This window comes from Alosa pseudoharengus, unplaced genomic scaffold (assembly GCF_046254945.1).
Source record: "Alosa pseudoharengus isolate Yale_2024_CS ecotype anadromous, Long Island Sound unplaced genomic scaffold, YU_APseudo_1.1 YU_APseudo_1.1_scf_4, whole genome shotgun sequence".
Classification (NCBI taxonomy): Eukaryota; Metazoa; Chordata; class Actinopteri; order Clupeiformes; family Clupeidae; genus Alosa; species Alosa pseudoharengus.
Genome location: NW_027468774.1, coordinates 37,660,477 through 37,680,180, shown reverse-complemented (window position 1 = coordinate 37,680,180; position 19,704 = coordinate 37,660,477). Strand labels below are relative to the sequence as shown.

Genomic DNA, 19,704 nt, shown 5'->3' with positions numbered 1-19,704 from the left:
GAACAATGGCAATGATGCATCCAGGCACTGTGTGTTTGTGTTGGACACTAAACCAGTGACACTCCTTATTTACATTTACGTTTACATTTATTCATTTGACAGTCACTTTTACCCAAAGCGACTTACAGCAAAATAATAACATTTAAGCAGAGGAGACCTTAGCTGGGAATTACCACTGCATCTGTCAATACTAGTACTAGGGGGTAGGAGTTCCTACATCATAAGTACTAGTCAAAAATGTCCTTATGTCAACAATTCTTCCATTTTCTGTCACATTTGGTGTCACAGTTGCGCTCTCTCACTCACAAACACCTTTGTTAATTCCTTAATCGTATTTAACACAGGCCACTAGCCCTTTTTTGTCTCTCTGTGAAGAACACTGCATGACAGTGAAGCCCTCTGACATTAAGACAGCCACTGTTTTTTTCCCTCCCTTAAGCTAAAACCCCAAGACAGGTAAGCAGGCCTGATTCAATAAGTGCCCATGGCTCTGTTTATTGACTGGCTGCCCAGACACAGTCCCACAGACAGCTTCATCGACCACACACACTGATCCGAGAGAGAGAGACACGGGTGCGTGTGGCCGCTTAGCTGCCAATGAGCGTTTTTTTGAAAATAAAAAAGGCCTCTCTTCTCCACTCCAAACACAAAGTGCATATAATCAATGAAATGTAATGAATGGCTGTGTAGATATAGGCTGAGAAGCTGCGCAGCGTCACAGTGACGCAGGCGTTTCTGGAAATAGCTGATCGGCATGAATATTAATGGCATTGCTGGAGGATTAAATAAACATCTGAATTAATATTCAGAATACTACGGCATATTTTATTTTATAAATACACCACCTGGTTAGCAGCTGACGGCCCAAAAAAGTGCCCAAAGTCAACGGCAAGTCGAATACTTTGGCTGAGGTGAGCGTGCCCCCCGTCACAATTACAATGCGACAATGTGGCCCTCCACCGCTGCTGCTGCAGGGCGCCTCTGTCCTTCTTGAGGAAAAGCATTCTTCCTTCCTTCCTTCTATCCTTCCCATCCTTTCTTCCTTTCTTTCTTTTTTTTCCGACGAGGAAGCTGACAGGACAGAGGACGGCACTTTGCTGCATGCGTAATCACCGTACCATCTGTGAGCTCCCGAGGTCTCCTGCGCCGTCGAGTTCAGACGGCGCGCAACACTTAAACGAGCCCGGGCCACCTGGGAGCCTAATTTAACTTTTAGATTGAAGCTAATTACGACCAAGCTCACTCCGTGTCCTTTTGAGGATCAAAACTAGCGAGGAAAGAGTGCCAAGGATGGGCGAGAAGGAGGGGGAAAAAAACACACAAATTGAGAACACAACAAACACCATTTATGAACTCCTGTGTGAAATAAATAAATAAATAAATAAACATCCACACAGGCCCTTTCTCTCCCCCTTCCTCTCTCCCATCCTCCAGTTGTCACTCTATAGATGACTGACTTCTCCACTTCCTACAAGAAGTTAACTTTTTTTGAAGTGAGGGGAAAGTTTTTTTTTCTTCTTTTTTTTCTTTCCGGGACCACAAGAGCCGTTGAATAAATTACAGAGGCCATATGCGGCAACAGAAGTGTGTCTCGTCATCGTAAGGAGTGAGCTCTCGCTCAATCACATTTCCCCAGCTCGATTAATGGCTGGCACAGCCCTGCAGCCGCCATTCATTAATCAGTGAGAGCAAAGAGAGGCCTGTCTGACAAGGCCGGAACCGCCAGAGAAGGAGGAAGGCTGTGCAGAGCTGCTAATGCCGCAAAGGCATACATGTACAAAAAAAATGAAATAAAGAAAGGTATTGACTTTTGTCAGATTCACAGGAGCGTATAACGAACCTTCCTGCATGGGTCTCCATGATATGAGAGAGAGAGAGCGGGGGAGAGGGAGAGAGAGAGAGAGAGGTAACGGAAAAGAGAGAGAGGGAGTGGGAAAGAGAGAGAGAGAGGGAGAGAGGGGGCAAGAGAGAATGAGGGAGAGAGATGCACTGCCTCAGCGAAATTTGTGGTAAAATCAATCTCGTCTTCCTCTCCCTCTCTTTCTCTCTAACACTCCCTCTCACTCACTCTTTCATTCTCTCTCTATCTCTCTCTCTCTCCCTGCAGTTCTGTTACGATGACGCACTCAGTGAATTCCCCCAGCTCTTGGCAGCAGTTCATCCCTGAGTTTCTTGCAGCGGGGATCTATATTACTGAGCCTAGCCTCATTCTCTCTCTCTCTCTCTCTCTCTCTCTCTCAGAGCGCCAATAAGTGCCCGGTCAGTCCTGTCACGGCCCCCCTCTCACTTGCCCGAAACACCCCACCAATTAAGGATTATGAAGACACAGTGCCAACCGTGTTTGCTTGCTGTATCCACAGCACAGGGCGAATTCCCTCTCCCATAACCCCTTGTTATATGAGAGCCTAAGGTGGTCATCCACCAAAGATGGCACTTTGAAGGACCAGTAAAGCAATTATTACATTTGTGGGGTGTAGCGCCTGTCCGAGCGCTATAACGAAGCCCTGCAAAAAGTGCATTACGGCCGCCGCTTGCTTTATGGATTTTTGTGATCTCTCTTGCCAGGCCAGGGATGGCCTGCGTGGCAGACAAATAAGCAGCGGATGTAATGGATGGACACATTAGCAGTGGCTCCTAAAGCAAATTTGCTCTGCACTGATAATAACAATGTCACTCAGCTAGCCCAAACAAACGGGTCGGACTATTTGTATGACTGAGTTTGTGTGTGTGTGTGTGTGTGTGTGTGTGTGTGTGTGTGTGTGTGTGTGTGTGTGTGTGGCCAGTTTTGTAGACAGGAGTGGGCATTATGTGTTCGGTGTGTGTGTGTGTGTGTGTGTGTGTGTGTGTGTGTGTGTGTGTGTGTGTGTGTGTGTGGTTGAATGAATCACAACATTTTACCTTGTGTGCATGTCTTGGCATGTAGCCATGCCACTATGAGCTATATGAAACTGTGTACGGGCAATCTGTATTTATACCATGTGTATAAGCATTTAGTGCTCTATTTCTTTTGCAGCCATGCAAATATGCAATTGACTGCTTGTGTATGTTCAAATGTGCTTGTGTCCTGAGTTTACGTGGAACTTTTGAAATTCAAGGTTTTTATCAGTTTTGACATGCGTATGAAAAGCATTTTGACGTTCGGCTGAAGAATAGAGAAAGAACATAGTCATCTAATTTGGATACACTCCAGCAGGCCCATAGGACTAATGTTTAAGCCCAGTGCTCTGCTCACAGCGCGATCGCCGCTTCAGCTCACAGGTAACACAAAAGATGAACATTTGAATTCACCGTACTGTTAAGCAGCTTTGGTGTACAATATGGACTAAATGGACTGTGACAGAAAACGCTTTCATTTTCAGACAGCTTGACACGGCAACTCTTCTCTGCTCTCAACTATTCCAAAGGGCGACGCTTGGCACCAAATAAATTAAAAAGACAAAATGGCAAAAACAAAATGTGAGCTCCCCAAGGAGTTATATGACAGAAACTCTTTTTTTAAATGGCATGAATAAAAAATGTCAGTTACAGTAATTATCAGAGATTCTCGAGGGGCCTGGAGATGTGAAGCAGTCAAACGCACGGGGTCAAGGGGACATTTCTCTGAACGGAAGCTCAGTCTGCAGCGCCAGGGTGATTGACAGCTTTACGAGAGCTGTATGCTTAAAGGTCCAGTCTGTGATTCTAGCAAACAGGTTGTTGATATTTCAGCTTATCAGCCGATCAAGTTACATCCATCTCTGTCATGCAGCAGAAGCAGCATGATGACTGAGCAACATTGGGTATGGCTCATCTGAGCCCCCTTGTTTTGTGGCCCATATACAAAGTCAAGACTGACAAACACACACAGTAGAGTTTCTCCACACAGAACTGACAGCTAGAGGACTGTTAAGAGTCGGGCAAAAAGTATATTACCATAATTTTCCAACTATTAGCCGCATTTTATAATTTGATATTGCAACATTTCTTTAGCTATGAGGTTAATACACAGGGACAGTTAATATAGTATTCATATGGTTTTGTCTTTTTAACTTGCATAAAACACTGTCCAGTGGCTTATGCACAATGTGGCTAATACACAGGAAATTACTGTAGATTAGATGTGCATCTTTGAAGTCTCATTAAGCCACAGAGGTTGTACCAGGATAGAAGCACGCAACCTTTGTCATTTCCAAACTCCCCAGACTCCAGAGACCCCTACCCAGGCCCACTAAGGCGCTCTTGAGACCTGTCCACACATCATGGGACTGTTATCACCGCGACAGCAAGCAGACCGTACACATGATGAGAAGACGACTCCCTTACATGTGGTCTGCTCCATCAGCATCCGCTGCAGCGGCAGCGTCAGCAGCAGCACCGTGTTGAGCGAGCCCGCTTGTACGTTTTTACGATGACTGACACCATACTTATGCTGTTTGTTATGAGGGGGTTCGGATCCTGTCTGTCTGCCGAACATTTTTGTGCAGCGCTAGGATGAATGGCACAGAGCGCTGACTCAGTATTTGACTATCCATTCAGCAGGAAAAAAAAGAGAGCCAAATGGGGCCCCACAGCAAATCCCTGCATTACACGCAGAATATCAAAACTCTGTAGCCACTGCACCAGTCAGACTGTGGAGAGAGTGAACAGTGAACACCAAGCCATGCTGTGGAACAACTTATACCATGGAAACTGTGGAGCATGGTGTGGTGTGGTGTGTTGTGGTGTTGGGTGGTGTTGGGTGGTGTGGTGTGTTGTGGTGTGGTGTTGGGTGGTGTGGTGTGTTGTGGTGTGGTGTGGTGTGGTGTGTTGTGTTGTGTTGTGTTGTGTTGTGGTGTGGTGTGGTGTGGTGTGTTGTGGTGTGGTGTGGTGTGTTGTGTTGTGTTGTGGTGTGGTGTGGTGTGGTGTGGTGTGTTGTGTTGTGTTGTGTTGTGGTGTGGTGTGGTGTGGTGTGTTGTGTTGTGTTGTGGTGTGTTGTGGTGTGTTGTGTTGTGTTGTGGTGTGGTGTGTTGGTGTCCTGCTCTGTGTTGTGGAGCGGCCTCCTGCTCTGGGCTGTGCTATGCTGTACTGGGTCGCTCTGCTCCACGCTTTGCTCCAGTGCTTGTTGCGAATGCTTCCACATGCATGAACGAACAGCGGCCCCCTCTACCCACTGTAGCCCTCCCGCCTGGCCTGACCGGCTCTTCCCCTGTGCCCCTTCTCCTCTCCTTCACTGTCCTCTCCTTCACTCTCCTCTTCTCTCCTCTCCTCTGCTCTCTTCTCCTCTCTTTTCCTCCTCTCCTCTCCTCCGCTCCACTCTGCTCTCGCCCGCTGCTCCCAGCCTCCAAATGGGCACTATTGCTGCCTGACTGGGCATCGGGCTGTCGGAGGGTAAGGCAGTGCAAAGGCACTGGCCTGTTAAGTGGACATGTGTGGCAAGCATGAGACACGTGCGCTGTGTGTAATGTGTGTGTGAGTGTGTGTGTGTGTCTGTGTGTTTGTGTGTGTTTGTGTTTGTGTGTGTGTGTGTGTGTGTGTGTCTGTGTGTGTGTGTGTGTGTGTGTGAGTGTTTGTGTGTGTGTGTGTGTGTGTGTGTGTGTGTGTGTGTGTGTGTGTGTGTGTGTGTGTGTGTGTGTGTGTGAGACGTGTGTATGTGTGTGTGAGTGTGTGTGTGTGTGTGTGTGTGTGTTTGCGTGCGTGTCTTCTTCAGTGAGGAAGTTCTGTGGCTCAGTCATCACAGAGCTTGTTACAGTGATCCTCGGAGATCATATATTCTTTGCCCTATTTAGCACTCCATAAAGCACAGTGGTGTTCAGGCCCTGTGTGCATTCCTTTAGGGGAGGGTGGACATTATTCAGCCCTACCATTAATCACTGAAATACACCCCAATGGGACTCAGACAGAGGAGGCCATTTCACAAGATCCATTTAAACAAAATGTTTAAATGTGACTGTGTGTGTGTGTGTGTGTGTGTGTGTGTGTGTGTGTGTATGTGTGTGCGCGCGCGTGTGTGCGTGTGTGTGTGCTGCATATCTAATCAGCCTATTAAAAGCCTGTAAGCTGTGCTGGGATCATGTGGAACGTGTAATGTAAGTGCTGAATGCAGTCGCGGGGTCAGAAAGGGAGACCAGCTGGGACATCTTCAGGGGGTCTTCAAGAGGCCATGAGCAATATTTTGTGCAATATAACAAATAATGAGTTTTATTCAGACCTGCATGTTTTGTTTAAAAAGTGAGACAAAAAAGGTAACAAAGCAGGGGAAACTAACAAAAGCATAACAGTTTGTGTTTATAGAGAGAGAACCCAGAAAAAGAAACGCCAGTGTTCTTCCACTATGGCTCTTGCCGTTTGATGAAGTGGGGCATTTCAGGTGAAGACGAGGCCCTGAATGGGGGGAAATGGGTATCAAATGGAGGGAAGATGAGACAGCCAGGGAGGAGGAGGGCAAGAGAGAGTGATGCGGTTTTAACCATCGAATGGAGAAAATGGTGTAGCAGCAAGAGACGAGGCATGGGGGACGAGAGCGAATGAGAGACACAGATACGGATGGAGAGAGGAGAGAGAAAAAGAAGGAGGGAGAAGAAATGAAAAAGTGGGATAGAAAGAATGAACAGCCAGCGACAATTAAGAAGAAAAGTGGGAGACGGAGAGAGGGAGAAATGATTACCCAGTGAGAATAAGGAAGAGGAGAAGAAACGAAGGAGTCAAAAAGTAAAAGAAAAGAAGAGTAGAATGACGAAGAAGGACACTTACTCTTTGATGTACTTGCGGCAGGGCACCGAGTTTCTCATGCAGGTGCCCGTGCGTCGCTCCACGTTCTCCACGATGACGAAGGGGGCCTCCTCCAGGGTCACGATGCTCAGATGATTGTCGTCGGGCTCGGCGTCGCCAAACGCGTTGTAGCGTGGCCACACGGGGAACTTCAGGGTCAGGGTCCGGTTCTCCCACTTACCCATCTGCAGAAGAGGAGAGAGAGAGGGAGAGAGAGGGAGGGAGAGAGATGAAGAGTGAACCGAATAGATAGAACCCGCTCCCCTTTTCCCTCGATACACCCATGGGGCAAAACCACAGAGCACAACAGACTGTGACACAGCTCTCTTGAGCTCACACACACACACACACACACACGGCTCACTGGGGAGCAGAGAATCATATTGCATGACAGCGCATCAACAACAAGGACAACATATCCATCACTGGCCTGTGCACAGTGGCATATGCATGCTCTGCAGCAGCTTGTGGAGGACAAATCTAGAACCAACTCAGGAAAAGGTGCATAAATACCAGAGAATGGGGCCCAGGTAGAGGATGACAAGCATCATTTATTTACTCAAATAAATAAGCATGCATACACTCTTACAAATGTGCATTGTTTTTAACACATCTTTATGTCCAGATAGGGACAACACATTTTTTGTGTCACATTCGTTTTTAAAGTGTATCAGAGATGTAGACTTTTATTTGTTATGGGTGTGTGTTTCGACATGTATGGATGCACAAGGTCTCTCTGACCCAAATAATCTTGCTTGCATATGTACAATACCCATTTATATATTATTATATACTATTATTTACAATGTTTGTATGCTTGACTGATTGAGCTCCTGTTTAAGAATGTCCATCCAGGCCTTGTGCAATGTGCACCCGCGCCCTGCATCCATGTGAGTGTGCTGGGAGAGGGGTGTGATATGAGGCAGATTTGGGCCGACTGCACTGCAGGGCATGTGTCAGGCGCGCCGAGGCGTGGTGATGAGATCGATAGCTGCCGTGACGTGGCATGACGTGGTGTGGTGTGGAGTGGCGCTGCTGGAGTGACGCTAACCCGCACACCACAAAACATCTGGGCTAATGCTGCTAATCCCATCGCTGTGTCACTGCAGTGGAGAATAATCCTGTTCCACCCATGCTCTCTCTCCCTCTCTCTTTCTCTCTATCTATCTGTCTTTCCATCCCCCTCTCTCTTTTTCTTCTTCCTCTCTAAGAGTCTCTCCCCCAGCAACACCCCCCCCCCCACACACACACACACACTCAAATGCCTCTCAGAACATGACAGTGACCAAAAACCCGCTGCGCTAATTTTGTGTGCCACTGACGGACGTGACAGCCACCGCAAGCGAGAGAGAGACAGAGAGAGCGAGACAGAAAAAAACAGAGAGAGAGAGAGAGAGGAAGACAGAGAGAGCGAGAGAGAGGAAGACAGAGAGAGAGAGAGAACCACCCGGAGCCACTTATCCAGGTCAAGCAGGCCTCGCAGTGGACTGACACTTAGCATCGAGGCCTGTTGGCGAGCCCGGGTCAGGCGCGGGTCCCAATAACACCGCCAGGCTCCATGCCCTGCCTTGGCGCCTCAGCTGGTGACGGCTTCTGTCCACCAGGCTTTTGTTTTGCGATGTGTGATAAACGCATTAAGTCCATCTCTGTCGATTCAAGCTAATGACAAGGGTGTGTGTGTATGTGTGTGTGTGTGTGTGTGTGTGTGTGTGTGTGTGTGTCTTTGTGTTTGGGGTGATCTGTCACTCAGGGGACTGGTGAATAAAAGAGCATCAAACTGCATGGCTTTGTTTGCCAGTGATGAAGAGAGCGGGAGGGACAAGATAACCCAGATATCATCGGACTTGCCAAGCGGTCCCGGAGCGGGCGTGGCCTGGAGCCGGCACGGATCCATCAGGTGCTCGTCAGATCAGGGCCAGATGCATTTCAAAAAGCTGTTATCGGCGAACGCTACGGGGCGCTTCCACTGAAAGTTCTACGGAAAGCACACCCTAATTAGTCTCATCGGAATAATCAAAGAGGATTTACTTTCGCGTACGTCACAGCAGATGAAAAGGCCTCATTGTTTCGTTTATTTGCCCAGGTCTCGCAAAAGAACATCTCTCCACTTTCGCATTGTGCCAGGATCAGGGATTCAACTCTACGTAATGCCGCCCTGAAAGCCTGTAGAGCATAGAAATAATTCCCTTTGGCTTGTACATGTCAATACCCATAGTGCTCGCATTAGAAGTGAGACGGACGCGGAATACAGTACCTGTCCCGCATCCCGATCGTGGCATGACGAGGTCCCGTATTGATGACGAGCCGACGAAGCAGAAGAGCCGCTGAATAATTCAGTTTGTTTTGAAGGCCGGTGATGTCACCACGCCTCAGAAATATTACGGAGCCGACCATGCCAGTGGCACATGGGAAACAGCGGCAGTGCTCCGAGTGATAAATTGTTAATGTAACAGGATTCAGAAATTGCAAATGTTCACTCTTGCCCCCCTCCTCCCTCCCTTTTTTTTATCTCTTTCTCTCTCTCTCTCCCTCTCTCTCTCTTTCTCTCTCTCTCTCTCTGTCTACCCCTCATGCACTCGCTCGCTTGCCCCCTCTCTCCCTCCTCCTTCCCTCTGTTACACTTTGGAGCATTCAAGCATTCAAGCTGACTTTACATAAAAAAGTGCGCTGCCTTTGAAGTTCTTCTTGAACTGCCCTTCAAAACTTTACACACACAGAGAGACACATGTGAGGGACACACACACACACACACACACACACACACACACACACACACACACACACACACACACACACACACACACACAAACACAAACACACACACACACACACACACACACACACACACACACACACACACACACACACACACATACGCCGCCTGCTTGTGTGGGCTCTGTCTGTCACACACCTAGTGACAGACACACACACACACACACACACACACAGATAGTAGATAGAGAGAGAGAGAGAGAGAGATTCTGTTTCTCAAGCACATCACATACACACTGTCTCTTCTGCAGAACAGAGGGTGCAGGAGAATTCCCACTCTGTCCAGTCTCATTTTCCCACGTTCATTTTCTCTGACAGCAGACCCTCGTCCAGACTAAGAACACATTAACACACACACACACATTCACACTAAGAACACATTCACACACACGCACAAACACACACACACACACACACACACACACACACACACACACACACACACACACACACACACACACACATTCACACTAAGAACACATTAACACACATACACGCACACTCACATTCACACTAAGAACACATTCACACACACTATTAAAATATGCTAGTCACTCGTAACCACCACGCCATCCCATCAGCATAAAAAGTCACACACATACCCACTATCACTCATAAACACACACACACACACACACACACACACACACATACACACACACACATACACACACACACTCACACACACCACATAGTATCTGACGTGGCCCGCCAAAAGCCCTAGAGCCCAGCCCAGCCCTTCATCTCTTTAAGGCACAATTGCATTCAATTAGATTCAATCCCGGCCAGCGTATCAAAATCAATTTCAATACAGCAGGCCTGCAGAGGAGAGGGGCTCCAGGAGAGAGGAGAGGGGAGGAGGAGGAGAGGAGAGGAGGAGGAGAGGAGAGGAGGAGGAAGAGGGGAGGAAGAGGAGAGGAGAGGATGGAAGAGGAGAGGAGGAGGAGGAGAAGAGGAAAGGAGAGGAGAGGAGGAGAGGCAGAGGAGAGGAGAGAGGAGGGAGAGCATCCAAGACGCCACTCTATCTCCTCTATCCTTAAGGGCAATCTAACTCTCTATGATCATATATCATGGGCTTATAAAAACCAAGGCACGGACACTACTGTTACAGTGCTGAAAGCGTGTGATTATACCCACTCTAATAAAATGCCTCAAAACAAATATGTTGCCTGTGCCTCTGATGAGGAAATGAATCGTAAATCAGACAAGTCCCCTTACAGAAAGCCTGGGGGGGGTGGAGGGGGGTGGGGGATTGGGTGTAGAGATTGGCCCAGAGGTAGAAATTAGATAGGGTCCAATCGATGCAGAAAAATACCAGGGTTACACGCAACACAAACACAACAAAATGGCAGCGTTTTAGCCACTCTAGATATAATCAGAATCCGTGGACAGGCAGCCTCGGTCTCAGGCTCAGCTTGGTGGACGGAGAGGGGAGAGGGGAGGGGGGAGGGGTGGGGGGTGAGGGGGCTCCACTCTATTGCTCTGCAGCAGTAACATGGAGAGGTGCAGTGCATCAAAACAGCCTCATTAGGTAAATATAATTAAAAGGAAGCTTTGCAAAGCAATGGTGCGGAGAATTCACATTAAGATGCTTAATTTCCCCATCATTGTATTGTAGCGCTTAATAGAAAAGAAGTTTGTTGTTTATCTCTAAAAAAAACATAAATACTTGAAACAAAAAAAGAAACACTCCACGCCGTAAGGACAGCTCAGTGAATGTGTGCGGCGGGGAATATGTGCGTGATTGTGTATAGGTGTGTTTCTATGCGTGTGTTTGTGTGTTTGTGTGTGTGTTTGTGTCAGTGTGTGTGTGTGTGTGTTAGAGAGAGAGAGAAAGATGGAGGGAGAGAGAGCTTTCTCTCTATGTCTGTTTACTGAGAGTGCAGGTGGAAGTTGTCGCCATGTATGTGCTTGTGAATATGACGTACAAAAGAGGAAAAGCAACACACACAGATACACGCACGCACGCACGCACGCACTCATGCACGCACGCACGCACAGACACACAGAAACACACACACACACACACACACACACACACACACACACACACACACACACACACACACAAAAACACACACACACACACACATGCACACACACACACACACACACACACACACATACAATACACACACACACACACACATGCACACACACATGCACAGACACAAACAGATTCAAAGACACATCCATGCACACCCACAGACAGAAGAATACAATAAAGACAGACAGGATGTGTCAGAGCCAAGACGTGGGCCTCCTCTCAAGTGACCCCAGCTATCTGTTGTAGCCGTGGGCAACCGTGACTCATATTTCATTTCAAACACCACTTATTGAATTTCCTTTGACCCCTGTGCTGCGCATAAAACAATGTGTGCTGTTATTGGTCCAAAGAGGTTTGTCCTCGATGGTGGCAGTGTATCAGGCCCGTAACCTTCACCAGAAGCTATTCATTAGACTCTGGATGACTGGCTAAATCATTAGCACCTTACCACAGGGATAGCGAATTAGCATTTTAATTGTTTGCTCGCTGAGCATTGCCATGGTCACGGAGCAAATAGATTTGGTGCCCGTGGATTGCATTCCTGTCTTTCTCTTCCAATCAGTACTGTGTTCTCTCACTCTTCCTTTCAATCTCTCTCTCTCTCTCTCTCTCTCTCTATTCTCTCCATTTGTTGCCTCTACCATCACCGCCATTCTAGACAAGGGGGTCACAGAAGGGTTTTGGTCAGATTTGTTCGGTCGAGTCATCCCCAATTCTCGTACAATGGCGTCTAAACTGACCAAAGACCTTTTTTTTTGTATAGCGAGCAATCCCAGAGCCGTGATGCCCAACTGAAGCTGCTGCGCTGCACACGGGCCATTAAAACAACAAACTCCCTGCTCTAATTCAGCTCGGTAGGTAATTAAACCACTCTTGTGTTTTGTAGGGGAAGGGAAGATTGTGTGTCAAGAGCTTGCCAGCACAACTGCCCAAGGGGGCTAACAGACAATGGGTCTATCAATATTTTCCAGCTCAAGGGTGGAATGGCTCAAATTCACTGAGCATGGAACTTGATACAGTGCTGTTTAGTCTACCTCAGAGCCGCTTAGCACCTACAAATGATTTCTGTAGAGATTTACGATGAATCGTTAAATCTCTGATATGTATTTATACCAATGTCATATAGAAAAAGGAATCACATTGATTTGATTATACTCTTGGTTACATATGAATGGCTTAATCCCAGTCTGTGAGCTGTATGACACAGTTTGTAACTGTAAAAACAATTTGTATTGAAAAAAAAAAGTAGGCTAGCCAATCAGCAAACTATAGGGAATATGACGGATTTCAAACGGATCTCTATGGCGCATGGCTTGGCCAGACCATGGGGAAAGAGGGGGTCTGGAGATGTCAAGCTGACGCGTGAGGGGCCCGAATTCCTTGCTAAACAGAGGAGCAAGAGCACAACACCTCCCGGTGACTCAGTCTCCTCTCTTCCTGTCTTCCTGTCTCTGGAAATAACCCCAGCACCAGGCAATTACAGAAAAAGCGGCCATAAATTCACAAACCCAAACAGCTCGATCGATGGCGACTCCGAAAAAGAAAAAACAATGTAACATATTGAGATAGAGAGAAGGGGGGGGGACATGTACTCTGTGCGGCTGTGCGGCAAACAGACAACTCCCACTGTTTTATTTAACTTAACACCCTTCAACGCACTAACTCTGAGGGACGTCAGGGTTCAGCGTAGCGTGAGAGCGAGCGATGCAGGGGGGGGGGGGGGGGGGGGGGGCGTAGAGGGGAGTGAGGGAGTGCTGCGCTCCGACTGCGAATCAGACGCAAGAGCCAAGGGTGTAATCACTGATGGGAGGTCTCTAATTGCAGTGTTAGATAAGTCAACCTGTTCCTTAATGTCCCACAGACTCGTTAGCTAGGGGAAGCCTGACTCTCTGATTGGCTATTTATAGCCGCAGTGATTAAACGTGGACGGGTCGAGGTGAGTGCTGGCGGTGGTGGTGTGTGTGTGTGTGTGTATGTGTGTGTGTTTGTGTATGTGAGAAATGTTTTTGAAGTGCAGAGAAGGAAGGATAGAGAGAATGATGAAGAATGAACAAAAGAAATAAAGCAAAAAAATAAAAATAAAAAATAAAAAACAAAGAGAGAAAACTGACTAACATAACTGTAGTCTATGTCTACTAACAGTACTGGCAGGCATACCCAGAGCTTCATCACACACCCATGGCCACAATCTACAACAACCTTCCCTTTAATTAAAGGCACCGTAGCAGCAGAGTGCGATACCATACCTCCACACTGATGCTGCCCATCTCCCCCTCTCTCATCTCCCTCCATTGCTATTGCTATGGGATGCAGTGATGCTTTCAGTGATGCTACTGGAGCCTATTTACAGAAAGGGACCTCGACCTCTTCTGCTGCTTCCCTTGTCGCCTGACACCTGAAAACCCACTCTCCTGTCAGCGGCGGCAGTGGCACATCCCTGAGAAGGCGTAATATTCCAAAGCTAAGCTGAGCGTCGCTGCGTATTAAACGTCCCCCCCCCCCTCCCCCCCATCGCTGGTAAATGGGACGGGCCCAGCTCAGTTAAAAAGATGGCGCGACGTTTTAATGAACTCTGACTAAACAATATAAAGCTGTGTGGCGAGGGAAAGATGTGTGTGTGTGTGTGTGTGTGTGTGTGTGAGAGAGAGGAGGCAACAGGGAAAAGGGGCAATGATGGGAGCTCCAAAAGAGGCTTACTCGCGGCTGCTGCTACTGCTGCTGCTGCTGACGCTCTCTGTAGCCAAGTCACTTGGCCAATTCACCGCAGGCCCTAGCGAGGTCGCCCAGATAGGCGGATTAGTTCGAGTGGGACGACATTCCATTACACCGCCGGACAATAGCATCAAAACCATCAGCGATACCCAGATTTATAGGCAATATCAGGATGGGTCCCTCGCTCCCCTCCCACTCTCCCTCCTGTATTTCTTTGAGCTAAGCCCAGCGTGACAGGGCAGTCCTCTCCGGAGGGCCCTCTTTGGGCACGTTGCTGGCCTCCAACTAAATAAAACAACACAAGCAATTCACCTTCAGTCAAGTCTGGTCGAGGAGACAAAAGGCCTGGGCTCAGAGAGGGGACATGCACTCCCACAGAGAGATGGAGAGATAGATAGATAGATAGACACAAGAGAGAGAGAGAAGAGAGTGAGAGAAAGATTTTCATGTGGGATGGACAGCGGTTGGTGACAGCTCTATTTGACGGGATTGGGAGGATCAGTGTGTGTGTGTGTGTATGTGAGTTTTGAAAGTGCCGCTACATGCGCCGACACGAAAACACACACACCTGGCTATGAGGACACCTGCCGGCAGCCATTATTCTAGGGGATAAATAACCAAATAACAAAATGAAGGCGACAGCCACTCTCTTCCTCAGACAATCCCCCAAACGGAGGCAGATGTCTTGTTTTAACCGCTGAGCCCTTATTAAGTGACGCACCCATGCAGCGCATGACGGCTATATTCCAAACGACTCTCCCTCTCTCTCTCTATCCCTCTCTCCCTCTCTCTCTCTCTGGTAGCGGTGGATGATTGAAACAATCCTTAACGCATGAGCGAGCTCGGCAAAACACCTGCATTCCTCCCGTACCCCATAATAACACCTTCCCTCAGCGGCATCCTCGTGCCTCGTCTCTTGATCCCAGTGGAGAGAGAGGGCGGCACGCTGACACCCCGACGTCCGTAATTGCCCCAGAACGACATCTTGGCACAACAGCAATCTTCGCCACACTCCTCTACACACGTTCTCTCCGAGGACAGCTTTTCACACTTTGCCGGTGCTCGATCAGTGCATTATGTCGGATTAACGTCCTATAGAGCTGATTTTTCCTTATTTTTTCCCCCCGCGGTGGTAGGATAACTTTATCACTGTGTCATTGTCTTAATACAGTTTTATCTTATCGCACAATTTCTTGCCAGTTATAAAATCCTCATATCTAATGCATCTCTCTCTCTCTCTCTTTCTTTCTCCCTTATTCTTGCTGCTGGTATCCAGGAACTCTCTGGAGTGTCAGTCGACTTGTATTCGATCGATACTGATTAGGTTAGCAGGCCTTTGTCGTTTGACATTGTCATGGATCATTTTTCCACCTCCGTTTGGGTCTATTCTGTTCTTTTCTTTGTATTGCATTGTACTTTCACTGCTTCAACTGTGCTGATGTGAGAAGGTTATCACGCAGGTCAGAGTTGGCCTTTAACAAGACTGTAGCAAGAGATAAATATTCCAACAAAAATAAAGAAAAACAGGCAGTAAGCTTATTTAGCCTTTTTTTTTACCTTACACTGCTAACTTGATGCTTTGGAACACAGAGTGGATGTCTATAGCCTGTTTCATATTCATGTTTTCAACTCAGTCGGCAAGGTTCTGAGCAGAGATGTATAAGTCCAGCTTCAGAAAGTAAAAGTCCTGCCATGTATCGGTCCTACCACCTCTACTAATTAGCTGATCTACCTGGCCCATATACATTGTTTTTTCTCTCTCACTCTATCAGACAGTCACACATACACATACCGTACACACACACACACACACACACACACACACATTATATATATGTGTGTATATATATATATATATATATATTATTTTTCTCCCTCACTCTCAGACAAAGTCGTGCACACACACACATACACAGACACACACACACACACACACACACACAAACGCACTCACACACAGGCACACATTTCTGCTGCCCATATCTCATATGTTATGTCAACAGACACCTCAACCATGGTAATCATCCTGCGGGGCAGCAGAGCCCGCAGACAGACAGCTGGGAGGAAGGGGGGGGGGGGGGGGGGGGGGCGAGATGGAGAGGTGGTGTATAGAATCCACCCTCAGCAACCACACGCCGGCACACTACGAGCTCCACGGTGGGTGTATTACCAGCCCCAGGCCTGCTCTCTCTCTCTCCCTCTCTCTCTCTCTACCTCTTTTCCTCCTCTTCTCCCCCCTCCTCTCCCCTCTCTGTTGTGTTTCTGCTTTTTGGCCTCAACCCTTTTCAATGTTTCTCTCTCTCTCACACACAGGATGCTATTGTTACCTAGGTTACTGTCTCCTTTACCCTCTCTCTCTGTACTTCATTTTTTTCCATACTATCTCTCCTTGTCCTCCCTCACTTTCTCTCTCTTTCTCTCTCCCTCCATCTCTCCCTCCATGTCTCTCAGCAGTAGCCCCAGTGGGCCGGTGGCAGGGTTTGGCGGTGTTGTGGTTGATGTCATCCCTCCCTCTGGTGGTGCGGGGTGCCTAGCAGTGGCCGCGCTGTGGCGCCGGTAGGATCTGTTTCACACCGCCTCCGTTTACAACAACTGCCAGCCACAGATTGGCCACTCACAGCCAGTCCTCAGGGCCCCCTCCCACACCTCCACCTACCGCAGAGCATTAAGCTGTTCTGGACCTATGCCTATATGTGTGTGTGTGTGTGCGTGTGTGTGTGTATGTGTGTGTGTGTGTGGTGTGTGTGTGTGTGTGTGTGTGTGTATGTGTGTGTGTGTGTGTGTGTGTGTGTGAGAGAGAGTGTGTGTGTGTGTGTGTATGTGTGCATATGTGTGTGAGAAGAAAAAAAAAACTATGAAAGATGGAGGCTGGGAAAATATGTGATTGTGCATGAGAACAGTAATCATAAAAAGCATGTGTTTGTGTGTGTGTTTGTGTGTGTGTGTGTGTTCATTGAATTATTCATTAAATGTGCTCATGTTATTGCATTATGTGCATCATACAGTTATTGAGTTATTGGCCTGTGTGTGGTGTGTGTGTGTGTGTGTGTGTGGGTGTGTGTGTGTGTGTGTGTGTCTTTTAATTAACTCTGGACATCTGGATTTCCCCTCTGCGTCTGTGTGTATGTGTGGGTGTGTGTGTGTGTGTGTGTGTGGTGTGCTGGTCAGTGCCCTCTCCTAAGCTGGGCCAGGACCATGCCGATAAATATCTTTCTCTGGCCACGGCTGGGGTCAACATCTCTGAGCCGCAGCTCTGTCAATAATGAAATTCTCAGGGCAAACTTGGAACAAGTGCTGGTGTTGGTGGTGGAGGAGACATGGAGGGGTGGGGGAGGGTGTAGGGGGCCCTGGCAGATCCGAGGGATCAGATTTTTGATTAACTCCAAGTTCAGATGCTATCAAAGCTCATGGGAAGCAATCACAGCTCCTGCTAGGAGCCACAGGGGATTAACCGTTCTCTTCAGCCTCATATTTGGTACAGGTGCAGGGGCATAACATACACATCAACACACACACACACACACACACACACACACATACATACACATACACACACACACACACACACACACACACACACACACAGGTGCGTACAAACACACACACACACACACACACACACACACACACACACACACACACGATTGGAATGGTGCTTGATGTGACTGACAGTTGGTAAGTAAACACCTTGTTTTCTAGATCACTTTACGGTGACTACTATTACTTGGCAACTTTGATTGATGTTGCACCTGGGAGGAATGGCAGGCACTTGTTAGGCACAGGTCCTGAATTTTCCCTTGGGGATCAATAAAGTATCTATCTATCTATCTATCTATCTATCTATCTAGCACTTGGAGAGCGGCGCATGACTCTCTCTGATGGTCCTCTAATAAGTGCTATTGTGCCTTATTTACATCTGCGGGGTCCACAGGTGAGATAACGTAGGAAAACAATTAAATTCAACTTAATTTGTTTTTATATAAAACCATAACATGAATTTCTCTCAAGGCGTCTTGCAGAGTCCACCTTGAACTTAACCCCTTAGAGGCCAAAAGTGTATGCACTGCCATATTATTAGAAGGTATTGACTTGCTGATTTCTGCATGGTCCTCTCTACGGTTATGTTTTCTACAAGTGCAAGTGTCTGTGTTGGTGTTTGTGTAAATGTATCTGTTTGTGCTTTCATGTTTTCCTGTGTGGGCTGCATAACCAAACGAGTGTGTTTGTTTGTGCGTAGTTGTACATGGCTATATAGCATGTCTGAATGTGTGTGTGTGTGTGTGTGTGTGTGTGTGTGTGTGTGTGTGTGTGTGTTCATTGGCAGTTTGTATTCTGCTCACTTATTCAAAGCTCCGTGTACCACAAAGGCAACAATCTCTGCAGGAAGCCTGTTAGCTTTTGACACTATTAAAATATGCTAGTCACTCGTAACCACCACGCCATCCCATCAGCATAAAAAGTCACACACATACCCACTATCACTCATAAACACACACACACACACACACACACACACACACACACACACACACACTCTCTCTCTCTCTCTCACACACACACACACACACACACACACACACACACACACACACACACACACACACACACACACACACACTCTCTCTCTCTCTCTCACACACACACACACACACACACACACACACACACACACACCACACACACACACACACACACACACACACACACACCACACACACAAACACACTCACACACACATACTCACACAGTCCCATTGTCTGTTGCAATTAGTTGGCCCTGCCGCCTCCATCGTGGCTCCTGATGTGAGGCCTCTGTCTGCTGTCTGCTCTCCGCAGCTCCTCTGCACATCAAAGCTGCCTGTGGTCCAACCAGAATCCCAACCCCGGCCATCCCCCAACACCCCCAACACCAGCAGCAGCAGTAGCAGCTCCTCTCCCTCGGGAAGGCCTGGAGCCCTTCCAATCCACCCCCCCCCCCCCCCTCAGGTCCTGGGTACTCATCCTCTTTCCTCCCTGTTTTGCTCTTTTCCTTGTTTTGTATTTTTTCTCTCTCTTCCAGTGGGTTTCTCTTTCATACACATACACTCTTTCTCTCCTCCATTTACTCTTGCTCCTTACTGTCTTGACGTTTTAGCATTATGTCGTTCTCCTCTCTCTCTCCTCCAGTTTTTGGTGCTGTCTTCGTGCCCTGTTAAAGTACACCCGTTCTTCTCTCTCTTTCTCTCTGTCTCCCTCTTTCTCTCTCTCTCTCTCTTTCTCTCTTTCTCTCTGTCTCCCTCTTTCTCTCTCTCTCTTTCTCTCTGTCTCCCTCTTTCTCTCTCTCTCTATGTCCCACCATCCCCTCTCTCTGTAGAGTATTCAGAACAGTCATGTCACAGCAGCTGCAGCACAGAGGCCTCCAGGATGCCGTGAATACTTTGTGCTGGAGGTGAGTACTCTATGTGAAAT

The 19,704-nt window shown here is 47.7% G+C and overlaps 1 protein-coding gene across 1 annotated transcript in view; it reads right to left on the bottom strand.

Moving 5' to 3' along the window:
* grin2aa (glutamate receptor, ionotropic, N-methyl D-aspartate 2A, a) overlaps positions 1 to 19,704 on the bottom strand; it is a 159,913-nt gene that overhangs the window by 19,180 nt on the left and 121,029 nt on the right. The gene's annotated exons all lie outside the window — the stretch shown is intronic.